General features: G+C 33.8%; 1 non-coding gene across 1 annotated transcript; it reads right to left on the bottom strand.

Moving 5' to 3' along the window:
* Positions 1 to 242: 242 nt before the first annotated feature.
* On the bottom strand, positions 243 to 349 carry LOC131176136 (small nucleolar RNA R71). The gene has a single exon (XR_009146262.1). It is a non-coding gene; the product is annotated as a small nucleolar RNA R71 (small nucleolar RNA).
* Positions 350 to 19,905: the final 19,556 nt, after the last annotated feature.

Genomic DNA, 19,905 nt, shown 5'->3' with positions numbered 1-19,905 from the left:
CCAAGTTTGAAGGTTCACTTTCAGAAGATCCACACTACCATCTCCAATGCTTTCTTGCTCTATGTAACACATTCAATATGAATGGAGTCTCTGATCAAGCTATAAGACTCAGAGCATTCCCATTTTCCCTTCGAGATAGAGCAAAGAAGTGGTTACTTTCTCAACCAGCTGGAACACTCATCACTTAGGAAGACCTCTCGCAAGCTTTTCTAGCAAGTTATTTCCCACCTGTAAAAACTGCAAAATTGAGGGTTGAACTCAACACCTTTAGGCAAAAGGAAGGTGAATCACTTTATGATGCATGGGAGAGATATAAAGACTTACAGAGAGAATGTCCACACCATGGCATAGAGGATTGGCTCCTAGTTCAGAATTTTTATAATGGGCTATTGCCCTCTACAAGGATCTGATAGATTCAACTGCAGAAGGTGATCTGATGGAGAAAACAGTAGAAGAAGCACTTGAACTTCTAGAGAGGGTCACTTATCACAACTATGAGTGGTCAAATGAAAGGAAAAATACAAGAAGAACAACAGGGATCTTGGAAGTGGATGCCCTAAGCATGAAAAATGCTCAGTTTGACCAGTTCACCAAAAGGCTTGATAAAATGCAAGCCAATGCTATAGGGATGAATAACCAACACTGCGACAACTGCGGATGAGGGTGCATGACTTCAGAATGCAACAACTTCAATGAACCCTCTATGGAACAGCTGAACTATGTGAATAATGGAGGAAACTTCAACAAGAGACAGCTCAACAATCCATACTCAAACAATTATAACCCTGGATGGAGAAACCACCCAAAGAACACTGTAAGGCAATTACCTTGACGAGTGGCAGGACATTAGAGAAGCAACAATCAGAGAGAAAATCAACTGAACAAACCTCTGATGAATCTGACAGCCAAACAGAGGAAAAAGAATGGAGCGGGAAGAGGAAGCAAAGAAGAAAAAGAAGCTACCAGAGCCATATCAACCACCTCAACCTTTTCCCCAGAGATTTTAGAAGGCTAAACTGGACCAACAATTTGAAAAGTTTTTAGAAGTTTTGAAGAAACTCTACATTAACATTCCCTTTACAAAAGCACTTTCTCATATGCCATCCTACACTAAGTTCCTTAAAAAGATTCTTTCAAAGAAAAGAAAGTTGGAAGACTATGAGACTATTGCTCTTATAGAGAAATGCAGTACCATACTGCAAAACAAACTACCACCAAAGCTGAAGGATCCAGGAAGCTTCTCCATACCTTGTCTTATTGGAAACATGAAAATAGACAAGGCACTCTGTGATCTAGGTGCAAGTGTAAGTTTGATGCCTCTGTCAATATGTAAGAACCTGGATGTAGGAGAGCTTAAACCCACAATAATTTCACTGTAATTGGCTAATCGGTCTGTCAAATACCAGGTAGGGATCCTAGAAAACATCCCCATTAAGGTGGGAAAATTCTTCATCCCAATTATTTTTGTTGTCTTGGAAATGTTGGAAGATGTTCAAATTCCTATCATCCTGGGAAGACCTTTCTTGGCAACCGTCGGAGCTATCATAGATGTTAAGAATGGGCAGTTAACTTTCAAGGCAGGAGATGAAGAAGTGGAATTCAACCTGTTTAAAGCAATGAAGCACAAACTTGAACCTGATGAATGCTTAAAGGTTGACATAATTAACAAGTTAGTTGAAGAGGAATTTCTCAAAGCACATCCTGAAGATCCTCTTGAGGCATGCATAGTGCACAGCCACACAATAGATAATGAAAACATAGAAATTGTAGCTTATGCACAATTTTTAGCAGCTAATCCACCCCTGCCCTTAGCTCAAGCTTTCAAGGTGGAAGAGCTAAAGGAAGAGCAATCCAAGAGCAAGTTGCAGGAAGACACTGGAGTGGTAGAAGTATGGAACAAAACCTCAGGTGCTTTCAAGGTTAATGGGTAGAGATTGAAGCCATACTTCCCAGAGGATAAAATTGAAGAAGAACCTCAACAATGAAGTGGAAGAACAGTCCAACTAATGACTATAAATAAGCGCTCTTTGGGAGGTAACCCAAACACTCTTGTAACCCTTCTTTTAATTTTCATTACTTTACTTTATGTTCTTTAATTTTTGAAGGCCTGTGTAACCCTCTGCTCTTACACAAGATTCAACCTTCTAGCTCCAGAAAGTTACACGGCCTTTGGCCGTGTAGTGGCACACGAGCCGTGTATCAACCGACAGCCAGTTTCCTGATTAGGTTCTAGCCTCCGTTTTTACAGAGAGAACAGACTCCTGATGCCTTGGGGATTCTAAAACCTAACCCTAGAACATTCAATATAAATAGAAGTAGCAAAAAACAGAGAAGAGAGCCCGGTATTAGCATTTCCACATACATTTTCATTATTCTCTCCAAGCCGTCTCGAAGAATAGTGCATCAGCATCAAAGAAGAGTCTTCAGCCGAAGTTTTATAAGTTTAAAGTTGCATATTCTCTTCGATTCTTTTATTCTATTTCTCTAGACTACTTTTATGTTCTTTTATTTTATTTTTATTATGTTTGCTAAACTCACCATGAGTGAGTAATTTCTTTATTCTAGAATTAGGAGAGTAACGCTTGCAATCATTATCATAGATAGATATTGAGTTTCAATTATTGGATTTGAGTTTTATTCTTTGTTTTAATATTCTGTGTTCTTAATGCATGCTATGTGTTGGTACCCACTTAGACATGATAGAAGATACTAATTGAAGAACTGAAAAATGAAGATTGGTATTAGAAAATCAGAGTATTAAACCTAGGAAATCTAACCTAGAGATAGGCTGATGACCTTTGTGGAGTTCCATAATTAATCACCGACCTTAAAGGATTTTTATTAGGACTAATCACCAACAAAAGTAAGGTCTAGCTCTAATTAAAATACACCTTAGGTGCCTTGAGAGAGGATCTAAGATATCTTAGGGTTAATTTCCATCAAAGCAATGATCCTTAATCCAATGAATGAACAAGATTGAATCCATAATAAGGTTAATGTGTGAAATCTTAATTCGAAAATTGTTTTAAATAGATTGTTTCATTTTAAGCTCGTTATCCTTCTAGTCTTTAGCATTCAAAATAAATCAAATTCACTACCCCATTTTATTCGGTAGCCTAGACAGTTAAAATTGCTATGTAGTTTAGTAACTGCTAATTAAATTCCTCGTGAGACGATACTCTACTCACTATTTTATTACTTGTTAGCGATCCGTGCACTTGCAGGGTTGTAAAACCAGCAAACACTTTCATGGAGGGATTGTGAGAGAGAGTGGACGGCAATAAATGAAAAAAAAAAGAAGATGATGTTCTTTGTCTTCTTCCAATTGGTATTTATATTATTTGAATCCCAAATGGCAAAGTTGTAAATTTTGGGAAATGGAAAACTTGTAAATATATAGAAATCTTTAATCATTAGGTTTGACTAATTAAATATTTATGTTTAATTTTTCCATAATCAAAATTAATTAAACTAATCCACTTCATTAACTTAATTACTCACATCTTTGGTCAATATTTGACCTTTAAATTTAATTGACCAAATTTTACTCTTACTGAGTTTCTGCTCATCTTTTCCTAGTGGAGTTACCCATCGTTGGGACTTGTACTCATTTAACTGATTACACTCCACTTCTTTTATTTATTTTTCAATCTTATTTAATCTTTATTAATTTAAATTATGACTCCTTACTTAAATTTAAGGGTAGTTCTAAACATTCCAATCTGTCTGGACAGATGTTAGTCGCCAGAACAATAGAATATGCGAACTACCTATAGCGAGGTGTTACAAAAATCATCTCCCAAGTAGTGCTTTTGCAACTCGGCGACCATGTCATTACGTGATTTTACATAGATTTTAGCTATCCGGTCATTAGTTGCAGCCGTTCCCTTTCCAGCACCTCAATTTCTTTATTAAGTCAGCTTGCATGGATGAGTAAATTCAGCTAATTATTCCTTCATCTATTAAAGTTTGCCCTCCAAATCTTTGGCTCTATTCTCGGAAGCAGCCATGGTGTTAGCAAGTAAATTCATCTCTGTCTCCTGAGAACCAACCTAACCACGCAACACCTGGTTCTTCTCCTGCAAGATTTGAGTATAAGCCAATTGTTCCATCAGGAGGGACACCGAGCGAAGGGCTAGGTCATCATTGTGCTCCCCCTCTAATTGAGCCTGGTCAAGCAAAAGTGTATACTTCTTGGCAAACTAATTGGCCAATATCAAATTGTCAACCATAGATTCACTGGCCAAAGCTTGCTCGACCAACTATTTACACAATGGAAAGGGTAAAGGAGCAGATTTAGTTCATTCAAGCTCTCGATGGAAAGTCTGGGTCCCTGGAACTAGGACACTTGAAGGTGGAGAACAAGGTAGATCAACCCTCACCCTTTTTGGATCCGATGGAGAGGCATCTTCCACTAGATGAGCGGCCTTTTTCTTCTTACAAATTAGTCGCTCAATATTTTTCACCTAGCTCCCCATATCTGCAAAAAGAAAAGAATTTTAGTAAGTAAAAGTAAACTAAGAGAAAAAGCAAAATTATTTACCCTTAAGTAGCAAGTTATTTTAATGCTCGGCTGCCACGAGATCCTCAGTCACATAGGTCAATTCACATCATCTGGCCTCAGAATCAAATAGAGCCTTTATTGATATCTTATCTCCTGAATGATGGCTTTTATTTCCCTAACTATCACTTTTTCATTGGACTCCAATACCAGTTTACTAGACCTTTTATCTGCTAGACAATTCCATGACGTTTGGATCCCACCCCAGTGCTCATTGACTGTATCTTCTATAAAAAAGAATTTGTCTTTCCAGTTCTTCAAAGAAGACAGAATCCCAGTAAATAATCACATCCCTTTCCGAATATGGAAGTGCCAGTACTCCTCGTTCTTCCAAACGTTAAGCTGAAAAAGAGCAGAGAAGATATGAGCAAAGGCAGGCAACCTCCTCCTCCTGCACAAAGTTTGGAATCAAATTAGGATGCATTTAAGATACAGATAACTGGTAATACTTTAAGACTTCTACATCCAAGGGGTCGAGTAGTAAGTGCAAACTAGACTTCAACTGTTCTTCATATATCTCCACTAGAACAAGGTGAAGGAATGTACTATCGGCTTACCCGTTTGCTCCAAGAAGTGAGAGACAATATCGTTTGGTATCTATCCCGTAGGATTTAGAGAAATCCAAAAGGTATCACCCAGACAAAGAAAACACCATCTTGGTACCCCCTTGGCACATTCTCGCTTGATGAACCCATTTCTGCATTTGGAACTGAACCAGCAGCAGTTGGACCCACAACCTCTGAAGACTCCACCACTTCTGCTGGATTTTTACTAGAGAACAGGTCGTGAATACTTAAATCTTAGCTGTAGACGATAACAAATGACTGGGGAGTGGCACTCAAGTCATCAATATCGCTCAAATCACTCATTTTCTTGATGAAAAATAGGAAAAAAAAGGAATAAGTTAAGGAAAAGTGCAAAAATACCTTTAACAAAGTAGCTAAAACACTAAAGACAGGGAATAAACACCACTGAAAATCACAGAAAAAAGGCAAAAAAGATAAAAAGATAACGCAAGAAAGATAAAAGAGGAAGGAAAGCAAAAAAAATGGGTTTTTAAAGGGGAAGACAAGGGCAATAAATGACTTCAAAGTACGAACTGACGTTTGCTGCCTTCTCACTTATCAAGGAAAATTTAAATGATGAGATATCGCTTAGGGAATGCCTAGCAGCTATCCCCGAAAAGATATAAACACGATAAACGAAAAAGAATCACGCTCGAGCAATCATGCCATACCCTACCGAGCAAATAAATAACACGAACATAAATGTTTGCAAAGGCCAGGGGGGGGACTAATAATACCACCCACCCAAAATCTAAGTCAATTAGTCAAAATTGTGCCCTGTGTGGCAATCAGAATATCAGAATTATATTCAGTGTGACAGTTAGAAATCGAGACAGTATTTAAATGGTCAAGAAGTCACAAACAAACAAAAAAAGACCAAACAAACCATCGTTCGCCCAACAAGGCGAACGAAAGTTATACCGAGCAGCAACCACGCAAAGCAGAACCCAGATCTCATGGACTAAGCAGTAATTACACTAGCAATCAAGCAAAGAGCGGATTTCATGCTAATAATCCTGGAAATTCAGTCAAAATTACCTTCATAAACGGAGCAACAACTATTTCTCTAAAAAGCCTATAAATGCCAACAAAGAGACCAGAGACAGGTATGCATACTTACTCTATAATTCTTTTCAACTATGCTCTCTGAATATCCCCTTAATTAAAATCTCTGACTTGAGCGTTGAAGTGGCCTGCCAGTAGGCTATCCACCTTACCTTTTCTCTTATTGCAAGATTACGTGGCATCAGGACCAGGATCCATAGACTTCCAATAGCATCAATATCATATTTTCTTTTTTCATTAGAAGTGAATATCATGATTTTTATTTTTACTAAAAGTCCTATAAATTCAAAATCAATTTAATCCTTTGACATTCATCAATGAAGTCAAATCTTAGTTAATAAGAAATAGTGAATCATATATTTCAATTAAATTAATTCTAATAGATTTCATGTGAAATTAATTATTTACACCATCTTAATTATAAATTTTATTAAAATTTATAAAACATTATAATATTCTAGCAAAAAGATAAAAGTTTTAAAATTTACTATATTTTCAAATTTTTTGGGTTTTACTTTGAAATTGAACTCTTCAATAGTTAAATTTTAAGAAATTCAACACTTCACAACTTTTATAAATTCGTTGAGATTAATGCGTTTAAAGTGAAAACAATATCTTCTAATTGAATTCTTTGCTTTTTGAAAATGAATAGTTATGGGTAACTATGGAATAATAATAATAATAATAATAATAATAATAATAAATAAAAGTCTTATTTGAGTTCTAGTTGAAATTAATAATAATAATTTAGTAAATTAAAAAATACAGAATTGAAAATGAATTTTCTTTCTTCACAATTACTTGTTCTATAAGAAAATTAAACAGGTGTCCTTGAACATATTAATTAGTCTTGTGATGACTGGAGAAATAATCATGGTTGAGGGGCCTCTGCAATTGTCAAGTGTAGGCTGTGAAGCCCAACGTCATGGACTTACCAATCTAACAATTTCAAAAGATGAATTTTACCAATTATTAAATTATTCAATCATTTTTATATATATAATATATAAATAGAAGAAAGAGGTGCAGGTTGATATTTTCAAAAATATTTATAATAAAATAATTTTATAATAATAAAAAAATTAAATTTAATTGATTTTATAATTTAAAATTAATTACAATAATAAATAATTAAATTTAATTAATTAATAAAAATTAAAATTAATTTTAAAATGAGTATAATTCTTCATGATATGCATTAATTAATAACTGCAAATAAATCTTCAATGAAGATAGAAATAATTAGATAATTATTAATCATTATATTTTCATCACTATGTTAATTAGCCGCTTTTTAAATTTTAAAATTAATTATAATAATAAATAATTAAATTTAATTAATTAATAAAAATTAAAATTAACTTTAAAATGAGTATGATTCTCCCTGATATACATCAATCAATGGCTATGATTTTCCATGATATGCATCAATTAATGGCTGCAAATAAATCCTCAATGAAGATGGAAATAATTAGATAATTATTAATCATTGTATTTTTATCACTCCATTAATTAGCCACTTTTCAAATTTTAAAATTAATTATAATAATAAATAATTAAATTTAATTAATTAATAAAAATTAAAATTAATTTTAAAATGAGTATGATTCTCCATGATATGCATCAATCAATTGCTACCAATAAATCCTCAGTGAAAATGGAAATAATTAGATAATTATCAATCATTGTATTTTCTTCCCTCTGTTAATTAGTTACTTTTTAAATTTTAAAATTAATTATAATAATAAATAATTAAATTTAATTAATTAATAAAAATTAAAATTAATTTTAAAATGAATATGATTCTTCAGAATATGCATCAATCAATGGCTACAAATAAATCTCCAATAAAAATGAAAATAATTAGATAATTATCAATCATTGTATTTCATCATCACTCCGTTAATTAGCCACTTTTTAAATATCAAGCTCTTAACCAATCCAAACTCCAAAATTTGCTTCCTTCAAGGTTAAAATATAAGGCAAATCCAAATCCCATATGGATTAGGTTCCCACCATTGCTATAAATTGAACTACTGCTAGCTATCCAACTGATCTTCTCTGCTACTCTCCCTCTCTCTCTCTCTCTCTCTCTCTCTCTCTCTCTCTCTCTCTCTCCTTAAACCCAATTTCCTGTTGTGCTCGCTCATCAACCCTAAGTTTAATTCTTTGTAAGTCTCAGATTGTACGATCATCAGCCATGCCATCGCCAAGAACTTTTGCAAGGAAAATCGGTTCAGTACTCGTCAAGATGTTAGGCGCAAGCAAGTCATCGTCTTCGTACGAGCTGCTCTCCAGGACCGACAATGGGAATAAAACCCCACTTCGAGCTCGAAGAGGCTATATTGGCATGTACGTGGGTGAAGAGGCCAAAAGATACGAAGTTCCAGTGGAGAATCTGAGGTTTCCTCCATTGCTAGAATTGATCAAGCAGTCTCGGGACTATGACCTCGAATCCAAGATCGATGGGCCAATTGTGCTTGCTTGTTGCACTACTAACATGTTCGACCAACTATTGAAGAGTGCGAAGAAGAATCAGAGAAAAACTATGCGCCACTAAGGATATTTTCCTCCTTTTTTTTGATTTTCAATTAATTTTTGGAGTTCCTTTTTCATTAGAATAATTTTGTTTTTCTTCAGACTTCAAGATTGTTGTTAACTCTAAATTCTCAACACTGTTACCAATATGTACCATTAATGTATGTAAGGATTCATTTGATATTCTTTAATACAATTGATTTTTGTTGTCCTACAAAAATGGCTAGCGAAAATACAACCTGTATCATGTAAACCAACATTCTATGAATGATAATAATATATTATAATTCAAAGCACTGCAATTTTCTGTATCTGTCCACAACCATGTTCTAGGATATATATATATATATATATATATATATATATATATATATATATATATATATATATATATCTTTTTCTTCTTAATCATTTTTTGAAGCAGAACTATGAATAGAAACAACATGACATTTGTAAAATTTAAGCTCTTCCACTACTCGTTTACTATTATTGTAGAATTTAAGTTATAAATAATATTTTCTGGAAAAAAGGAATTAATTCTGGTAATTTCATATATCTGTGCATGGAAATGTTCATATGTCATATCAAACTGTGGGAAGGTTAAGCAGTTGACATGCACTAGCCTTGGACATATCAACTGCGAACCTCAAAGTACCAACTGTTAGTGTTAGAACTTTGTTCTTTTGTCTTTAAAGCCATATCAGGATTAGTAAATTACCCTCCTTTTCTAGTCACCATTGGGTGTGTTGGGTACAAATTTAGCTGAAAAGCATTATGATTTTGAACTAGTTTTGAGTTATCGGTTAATTTGTGCTCCAGTTGCAGTGCTATATTGCATATTGTGAGCTTTGAAAATGGCATCATATGGAACTTCATTATGATGCACAGAAAGGGCTAAGGAGTAATAAGTTTCTGAGGAAGGACATAGAGCTGTTTGAGTAGGAGAAATGAACATAAAGAGGACTGCTGGCAAGTCCTAAAGGGATTGATCTCGCGAGACAAACAATGGTAACAATGGCAACAGGAACGAAACTTAATTAGTATTGCAACACCTTGGGCATAATAATTATGGTTATTGTAAGATTTCCAAGCCAATGGAGATGATGCATGAATGTTAGTTTTCACTTTGAAGGAACTGCTTGGAAATGGTGATGCCCATTAGTGCACAGGTCATCAGAAAAGTTTCATTACTCGGAGTTCTCAACAATATACTAATTCTCTAACGAATCTTCATTTTCTAGGCAACCAGTGTGATGCTACATTCAGATGCGTAACTAAAGGTTTTTTTTTTTTTCCCTTCTCTTGTCCAATGTTGGTCTACATTTCATGTTTTTATTGAAGCATGTGATACTATCGCTTCAAACTCCAAAATTTTGTAAACTTCCAAGAATTTAGTTTATGTAGTATTTTTTTTGAATTTAAATTCTAAAATCTCGTTTCAAAAGTAGATACGATATGTCTAAACTTGAAAGACTGATCTTCTAAATAAGGTGCTTTATTCCTCTCTTAGTTGATTTGGTAGAAATGATGTGATATTTTGTTGTATAAATAGCTATTTATTGTTAAAAGTACATAAGAAAGAAAAGAAAGAAATCAATCTAAGTTTTAATAGAAATCTCTTATTTTTCTTAGTTTTTTTTTTCTTCTTTTAAACATGAGAAATGGTATTAGAGCCTTATTCATCTAAACGGACAAATTAGAGTTTGTTCTTGTTAAAGAAACACAGCTGAAAATTCCTCACTTCTAGCACCATGTATTCAAAGGGAAGAACTACAACTTTTGGTCTATCAAAATGAAAGCTTTTCTTATGGCATATGATCTATGGGAAACAATTGAGAAGGGTTATGAACCAACATCACTTCCAAACAATCCTACTATTGCTAAGAAGAAGAAACTGAGGGAAGATAAACAAAAAATTTCAAAGCACTCTCATTTCTCCATTAGCAATAGTTGATTCAATATTTCCAAGAATTATGGAATTAACAACAGCAAAATCAGCCTGGGATACTTTTCAGGAGGAGTTTCAAGGTTTATAAAAGGTAAGGGCTATTAAGTTGTTAAATTTAAGAATGGAGTTTCAGGCATTAAAGATGAATAAAAAAGAGATTATTAAAGATTGTGTTTTTAAGCTAATTAAGGTTGTTAATGAAATGAAAATTTATGAGGAGAATATTTCAAGTCAGATGATTGTCAATAAGGTATTAGTAAGTATACGAGACAAATTTGAGCCAAGAATTGCAGCAATTGAGGAATCAAAAAATCTAAGCAAGCTATCTATCAATGAACTCATTTTGATTATGGATAAAGTATTAGTGAGTATACCAGACAAATTTAAGCCAAGAATTGCAACAATTGAGGAATCAAAAAATCTAAGCAAGCTATCTATCAATAAACTCATTGGATCTTTTCAAGCTCAAGAGCAAATATTCAATCTCAAATCTAAAAATCCTACTGAATGTGCATTTCAAGCAACAACTTCAAAAACTCATCCTCTAAAGGAATCAAGTTTCGGCCAAGAAATTATCCTCCATGTGGCATATGTAAGAAGACCAATCATGAAGAAAAGGATTGCCAATACAATGGAAAGCCACAATGCTTCAGCTATAAAAGATTTGGGCATGTGCAAAAAGATTAAAAAAAATGTAGATTCAAGGAAAAGAACACATCAAGCACATCACATGTAGCACAAGAAGAAGAAGAATTTCTGTTTAGAGGAACAAAAAATTCATTAGTGAGTAGTGCACCAGAAAAACAGAAAAATGATGAGAAATGCACCAAAAAATCAAAGCAATGGTGAGATGTGCCCCAAAGATGAATGAAAAATGTTGGAGAGAAGTGCTCCACAAAATAATTGGAGAGGTGCTCCAAAGAGAACTAATTAAAACAAAAATTGGAGAGATGATGCTCCAAGAATACTTAATTTGGAGTCTTCAGGAAAAGTGTCAAGGAGTGTTAAAGTTGTCATACTATTGCTTCAAACTCCAAATTCTCTATAGGTTCTAAGAATTTAGTTTATGTATTTTGTTTGAACTTAAATCCCAAAATCTAGTTGTAAAAGTAGATATGATATGTCTAAACTTGTAAGACTAAGCAAGGTTCTCCATTCCTCTCTTAGTTTATTAAGTAGAAATTATGTGATATTTTACTCTATAAATAGTCATGTGTAGCTGAAAGTATAAAAAAGAAAAGCAAGAAATCAATCTAAGTTTTATATTGCATAAATCTCTCATTTTTTTTTTTTTTTAGTTTTTCTTCCTTCAAACACAATTTTACCATATGTATTAAGTGCTTAAGTGAATTAGAAGTGATTGAAGTAGGCTGCCAATGGCAAAGAAGCTGTACTTTTCTTTAGTTCTGTTCTAAGTGATGGATTGTGGTTGCACGTGAATAAGCCTTCATAGATTGAACCGTGTATTATTAAACTTAAGCTAATGTTCATAATTTTAAAATTTGACAAAAGGATATGATTGGTTTTAAGCTCAGCTATTTTCTCATATTGCATTTTGGAAACTCGTTAATTATATCTTATAAAAGTCTAACTTAGTTTTAAAATTATTTGCAAACCCTTCTAGCATTGCTTACCTTCTTGCAAAGCATGATCAACAAACAATGGGATCTCTAGGGATAAAATCTATAAGAGTGCTTGCTCTCCTTAGCGTCGGTATTTCAAGGATTCTGAGTTATGCTACAATAGCACCTTGTTCTAATGAGTTAGAACATGGCTTGGAATGCCCTAGCTATCCCATGCCCTCATAAAATCATACTCGATTCGTTTACAAGAAAACACGCCATTACCAAAGATAATAATTTAATTTAAAGATGCTAATTAGTACCCCTATTTACTGAAATTTGTTTAAGCATTGACATTTTTATTGTTAAAAGTGTCGTGCCCCCTCAGTTTTATGATACAAAACCTTTTCGTCGATAATATTAACTATGCTTTATAAGTTGATTGCTAATTTTGGCAATATCTATCTATTTCTTAATTCTTTTCACCTGGGATTGAAAATTTGTTTAATTGCTTCCTAACTGCGGTTGATTTTGCTATAATTAATTTTGATTTCAAAAAATATTTTTCTAGCTACAACCATGCGTCTGAAGAGAATACTTATTGATGTACTTTCAGTTTCCTAACAACTTTAAGAAATAACTGTGTTAAAGAGTAAGGGTATTAAAAGAGCAAAGTTGAATATTGTGAATATCATATTTTCTTTTACTTTTTATTAGAAGTGAATATCATTATTTTTATTTTTATTAAAAGTCTTATAAAATTAAAATCAATTTAATCCTGTAATATTTATCAATGAAGTAGAATCTTAATTAATAAGAAAGAGTGAGTCCTATTTACCAATTAAATTAATCTTAATAGATTTCATGTGAAATTAATTATTTACACTTTCTTAATTATAAATTTTATTAAAATTTATATAACATTATATATTCTAGGAAATAGATAAAATTTTTAAAAATTACTATATTTTCACAATTGTTTGCTTTTACTTTTAAATTAAACTCTTCAATACTTAAATTTTGAGAAATCCAACACTTATGAATAGTTATGGGTAATAATAATAATAATAATAATAATAATAATAATAATAATAATAATAAATTAGAAAAATACAGGGATTAAAAATGATTTTTCTCTCTTCATAATTACTTGTTCTGTAAGAAAATTAAGGACGTGTCTTTGAGCCCATTTATTATAGTCTTGTGATGCTTGGAGAGATAATTATAGCCTGTAAAGCCCAACATAATGAACTTGTCAATCTAACAATTTCAAAAGATGAATTTTTCCAATTATTTTTCAAATTAAATTAATTATTTTTATTTTTTAATATTGTATTAAAATAATATTAGTGCAAATCAAAGGTAGATATTCATATTGAAGGGAATCCATAAAAGTATTGAAAACTATGCTTCGATTGGAGAGAGATTCATATTTAAGGGAACGTTATTTCAGTCATTACTCTGGCAATATCCTCCTTTGCTCAAATAGATTAACATTTTCATTCCTAATTTTCATAACAAAATTTTTCTTCGATTTATGATTATATTGAAATAAAAAAATTATAAATAATTAATTTTATTTATAAAAATATAATTTGTTAATTTATATTAATAAGGTAATTGAGTAAGAGTTATAAAATAAATGCATTACCAACTGATCCATGTTATATTTACTGAATAAAAAATTAAACTTCTAAATGTTAAGAATATTTTTAAGGAAAATTTATTATTTAATTTTTTAATTTAATAAAATTAATTAGTTATCATTTATTTTAAAAAATATATTAATTAATTTTATATTTTTATTTCATTAATTTTTTAACATCTCTAACCATTTTAATCATTAATTTAAATTTCAATTAGTCTTTAATTTAAAAAAACAATTATACAATCCTTTTATTTTTTAAATATTAAATTATTTAATTTTTGCAATATTAATTTCTTCCGCCTTTAAATATATTGACTATTTAAACTGAACAAAAAAATTAAAAAATAAATAATATAAAAATACAAAAAAAAACTAACTTTTATTTTTAAAATAAAATATTAAATAATTAATTTTATTAAAATAAAATAATTAAATAATAATTTATCTTATGTTAAATTAAAAGAGATTATTAATTTCTCAGTGCACAGGGAGGTGACTAATCACCTTCAGACTCAAGACAATGGAATAGCAACAGGCGTGTACTATGCGAGAGAGAGACATCACAATATTCAGCGCATTCGCCAAAATGGAAATAGAGAATACAGAGGATATTGCTTCCTTTTTTTTATTTGATAATAAAAGTATTTTAAGGCTCAACTTACCTTTTTTACCAAATCGAAGACTTTCTTTCATGGTGATACTTTCAGAAAAATTTTATCGCTAACCTTATACTCAATATCTTTCCTCTTCAAATCTACATAAAACTTCTATCTATCTGAGGTGGATTTCAAACTATTCTTGATGAGTTTTACTTTCTCCTCAGTTTCTCTCACCAATTCAGCATCTATCAATTTATTTTCACCAAATTTATTCCAACACAGAGGTGTTCTACATTTCGTTCCATACAAAACCTTATATGGTGCCATCTTTATGCTTGATTGATAACTATTATTGTAGGCAAATTCCACTAAGAGAAGACATCTATCCCAACTCCCTTTAAAATCAATAACACAACTTCTCAATATATTCTCTAGCACTTATATCACTCTTTTGGATTGTCCATCTATTTGAGGGTGAAAAGCAATACTAAAATGTAACTGAGTACCTAAAGCTTCTTGCAACTTCTTCTAGATTTGCGAGGTAAACCATGGATCTCTGTTAGAAATGATCGATGTGGGCACTCCATGCAACCGAACTATCTCATTTATGTATAACTCAGTCAATCTTTCCAATTGAGTAGTCGGTCTTAACAGATAGAAAATGGGCAAATTTAGTCAATCTATCAACTATCACCCATTCAGCATCATGCTTCTTCTGTGTAAGAGGAAGACCAATAACAAAATCTATGGTAATGCGATCCCATTGCCACTCTGGTATTGATATTGGTTGCAGCAATCTTGATGGAACCTAATGCTCTGCCTTTACTTGTTGATATATCAAGCATTCAGTCACATACTCTGCAGTGTCTTTCTTCATGCTAGGCCACCAATAATAAGTCTTCAAATCTTGATACATCTTTGTACTCCTTGGATGCATAGTATGAAAGCTACCGTGTGCTTCTTTAAGAATGCTCTTCTTAATTTCCTCATCATCAGGTATGCATATTCTTCCTTTAATATATAAATATCCTTCTCCCTTGATCTCATATTCATTCTCCTTCCCCTCTTGAATTTGCCTTGCGATGGTTGCCAACTTCTCATCTTGTTTTTGGGCCTCTTGCACTCACTGTAACAAACTAGGCTTCGCTTGTAACTCATTTATAATGGCTCCATCTTGTGCTAGAGTCAATTGAGCATTCAAAGATCTTAAGGCCGTTATGGACTTCCTGCTTAGAGCATCTGCTATTACATTCGCCTTCCCAGGGAGGTAATTAATGATATAATCATAGTCCTTTAGGAACTCTATCCACCTCTTCTATCTCAGATTAAGCTCCTTTTGAGTTGGTAAGTATTTGAGACTCTTGTGATCTATGTATATATAACACTTCTCACCATAGAAATAATGCCTCCATATTTTCAATGCAAACACAATTGCCGCCAGTTCCAAATCATGTGTGGGGTAGTTCTTCTCATATGGCTTAAGTTGCTTAGAAGCATAAGCAACTATCTTCCCCTCCTGCATTAATACACACCCCAATCCATTCTGAGAGGCATCACTATAAATCACAAAATCTCTCCTCGACAAGGGTTGGATAAAGATAGGTGCCTCTGTAAGCATCACTTTCAGGATTTTAAAGCTTGCTTGACATTTATCATCCCACTCAAATTTAACATTCTTATGCAATAGTTTAGTCAATAGCAATGCTATGAGAGAGAATCCCTTTACAAATCTCCTATAATATCCAGCCAATACCAAGAAACTTCTAATTTCTGTAACAGTGTTTGGTGATCTCCAATCCATAATAGCTTGTATCTTTTTGAGATCCATCGTAATCCTATCAGCTGACACAATATAGCCCAGAAAAGAAATCTCATACAGCCAAAACTCACATTTAGACAATTTAGCATATAGCTGCTTCTCCCTCAAAACCTGTAGTACAATCTTTAAATGCTCTTTATGCTCTTTCCGATCTTTAGAGTACACCAGTATATCATCAATAAAGACCACCACAAACCAATCTAAATAAGGATGGAAGATATGGTTCATCAGGTCCATGAATGCTGCTGGTGCATTGGTTAGCCCAAATGGCATAAACCAAAACTCGTAATGCCCATACCGGGTTCTGAATGCAATTTTAGGCACATCAGACTCTTTTACCCTTAGCTGATGTTATCCCGATCTAAGGTCTATCTTGGTGAAAACACCTGCTCTCTTCAGCTGATCAAATAAATCATCAATCCTAGGTAAAGTATATATATTCTTTACAATCACCTTATTCAACTATTTGTAATCTACACACAGTTTGAGTGTCCCATCCTTCTTCTTTACAAATAATACCAATGCTCCCCATGGTGACACACTAGGGCGTATAAACCCTTTATCCAGCAACTCCTTCATTTGGATTTTAACTCCTTTAATTCTGTGTGTGTCATCCTCTAAGGAGCAATGGATACTAGTGCTGTACCAGGCATAACCTCTATACCAAATTCCACTTCCCTCTCTGGTGGCAAACCAGGCAACTCTTCAAGGAAGACATCCAGAAAATCACATACAACAGGTATGTCATGAAGGTCAGGCCTAGCCTTTCTAATATCAACCACATATGCCAAGTAGGCTTCACAATATAAATCTTCTTACAGTAGTGGCTCATATGACATTAGACAGATAATCCGTCCTTTCTCCCACAATAGTGATCTCCTCATTATCAGGAGTCTTCAATGTGATTCTCTCTAAACAGCAATCCACCATAACTTGGTGGCACGACAACCAGTCAATCCCCAAAATTACATCAAACTCATAAAAAGGTAGCTCAATAAGGTCTGTCAAAAACTCATACTCCTGAATCCTCAAGGGACAACCCCTATAGACCTTGTTCACTATCACACTATGGCCTAAAGGGTTAGTAACTAGGATGTCTTACTTAATAGTTTCAACCTTTAAACCCCTCTCTACTGGAATGATAGTGCATATGTAAGAATGAGTTGAGCCTGGGTCTATCAATGCATGCACTACGGAGTCAAAGAGAGAGAATATACCAACTATAATATCAAGTGCATCTTACTCCTCTCTGGCCCAAATGGCATATGCACGTGCTAGCACTCGTGTATCTAACCTCTCCATTGTCTCAGATGCAGGCTTCATAGTGTCCCCTACTGCCTCAGATCTCTCAGGCTTCGTACCCCTCTAAGCAGTAGGAGCCGATCTCTTTGTCTGTGCTGGTGGAATAGTCCTCCTATGACAGCCCCTCTAGAAGTGGTATGTGGCCCCATAACTATAGGAAGCTCTAGTCAATCCTTAACATTCACCTCTATACCTCATCCCACAATGTGTGCACGCTGCTGGGGCGGGACCTCTTACTGCTGGTCCTAGTGTGCTAGCCACTGATACTGCTAGTTAGCCTCTCTTAAATGTGGACCCGAACCCGTCCCTGTCTCTAAATCGATGCCTGACTAGACTGCCCCATGAACCTCTTACTGGCTATGAATGTGGAGCTAGACTGGACAAAGCCTCTCTTCTATTGTTCACCCTTCCTACTTTGTGCAATAGCTCGAACTCTTTCCACATTCATAGTTGCTGCCACAAGCTGGGTGAAATCAGTATGCTACAGTGCCATGATATGAAGTTGGATACTGTCATTGAGGCCTTCCTCAAACCTCCTGCATCTCTCTGCCTCTATAGGAACAATCTCCATGGCATACTTACTTAGCTGAATAAATTTCTACTCATATTCCGCTACTGTCATCTGGCTCTACATCAAAGCAATAAACTCTTTCCTCCAATCCTCTAAATAAATACAGCTGATATACTTCTTTCGAAACTCTGCCAGAAAGAATTCCTATGCACCACATCTGGCTGCCTTACCTTGGTTACTGTGTCCCACTAATGGTAGGCATCCTCCTATAGTAGTGTGACTGCACAATCCAAACTTTACTCTTGTGTGCAATGCAGCTGCTAGAGAACACTCTCGGTCCTCTCCAGCCAATATTTGGCAGCAGCTAGGTCATCCTTCCTCTTTCCTCTAAAGTCCACAGTCCCATACTTTCGGAGCTTTTTCAATGGTGATTTCTATGTGGGCTGTGTCTAAACTCCCGTCACTTGCATAAGTAGATCAGCCATCTGCTGAAATAACTACTATTGAGCTTCTGTAGGCTGATCAGCAGCTACTGGTGCTACAGAATACCTCGCACCTCTTACATTGCTGCTCTTTGGGGCAAGACTCCCCGCTTCTCTTTAATAGCTCGAGGAGTATCGGAGTCCATTCTACTAACTTACAATTGACAGGAGAATAGATTTGTATTAGTGTCACCTCAACTCTTAATGATTATAATGCATAACGTGCACTCTATGTCCTTCTATCAATCTAGGCCTAGGAATGCCTAAACCTTGCTTTGATACGACTAAATATAACACCCTCATACGATCTACGATGTAGAGTAAAGGAATGCCACATCCTGTGTCAAAGCACTTAATCTCATTTTTGTTTCATTTAAATTCAATTTAATTTCGTCATGATTTAATTAAGCAACTTTTTGAATGGAAACTGCCAGAGTTTCCCCTGTATTTTCAACATTTGACCTGTTAAAAAATTGACCTACTCAAATCATATATATTGGAAAGTATCAAGTATTTATCAATTTCAGCAACACAATTCAGATTTCTCATCTATTCACATCCATTTCTATATATAACTTTTCTTCATTTCATTGATTTACAAATATGTACACATTTATCATACAATCCAAAAAAATTAGTTACATCTTTGCTTATCCACAATGTACATAGTCATGCACTACTGTGGGCCAAAAATCTATACCAAAATGATGTGTTGAGGTAATGAAGACTACTACTGCAGATCCAATCACAATTCCTATCCAAATCTACTGGATCTTATTTTCTAAACCTGCGTGAGGAGAAACCATCGTGCTAAGCATTTCTGCTTAATGGTGCACTAACATAATGAAAATACCATATGCAAAACAAAAATAATTTCATACTTGTATGAAGTAAGGAAATACTTATTTAAAAATTCATAAATCACTTTAAGAAGAATGTAGAGTTTATAACATCAAATCTTTGTAGTAATTTTACAATATTTTTATCATATTTTATTTGGAATTGTTGTCTTTATATTCACAACTAGGAGCTTACTCTAGTACTTGTAGTAACCTATGACAGACGATATATAGATTGGATAGTGAGACTCATGATACTGACCACTCAATGACTTTGGCCAATTTAGCACAGGCTTTCATTCTTGGTACTGACCAGTCAGTGGCTCTGACCAATATAACATTGATTTTCATTCTCGGTACTGACCACTCAATGGCTCTGATTGGTATAACATTGATTTTCATTTTTAGTACTGACTACTCGATGGCTCTGACCGTTAACATACCCACTTAACCAATCCTATGCCC

Source organism: Hevea brasiliensis, chromosome 18 (assembly GCF_030052815.1).
Source record: "Hevea brasiliensis isolate MT/VB/25A 57/8 chromosome 18, ASM3005281v1, whole genome shotgun sequence".
Lineage (NCBI taxonomy): Eukaryota > Viridiplantae > Streptophyta > Magnoliopsida > Malpighiales > Euphorbiaceae > Hevea > Hevea brasiliensis.
This window is presented reverse-complemented; position numbering and strand designations above follow the sequence as displayed.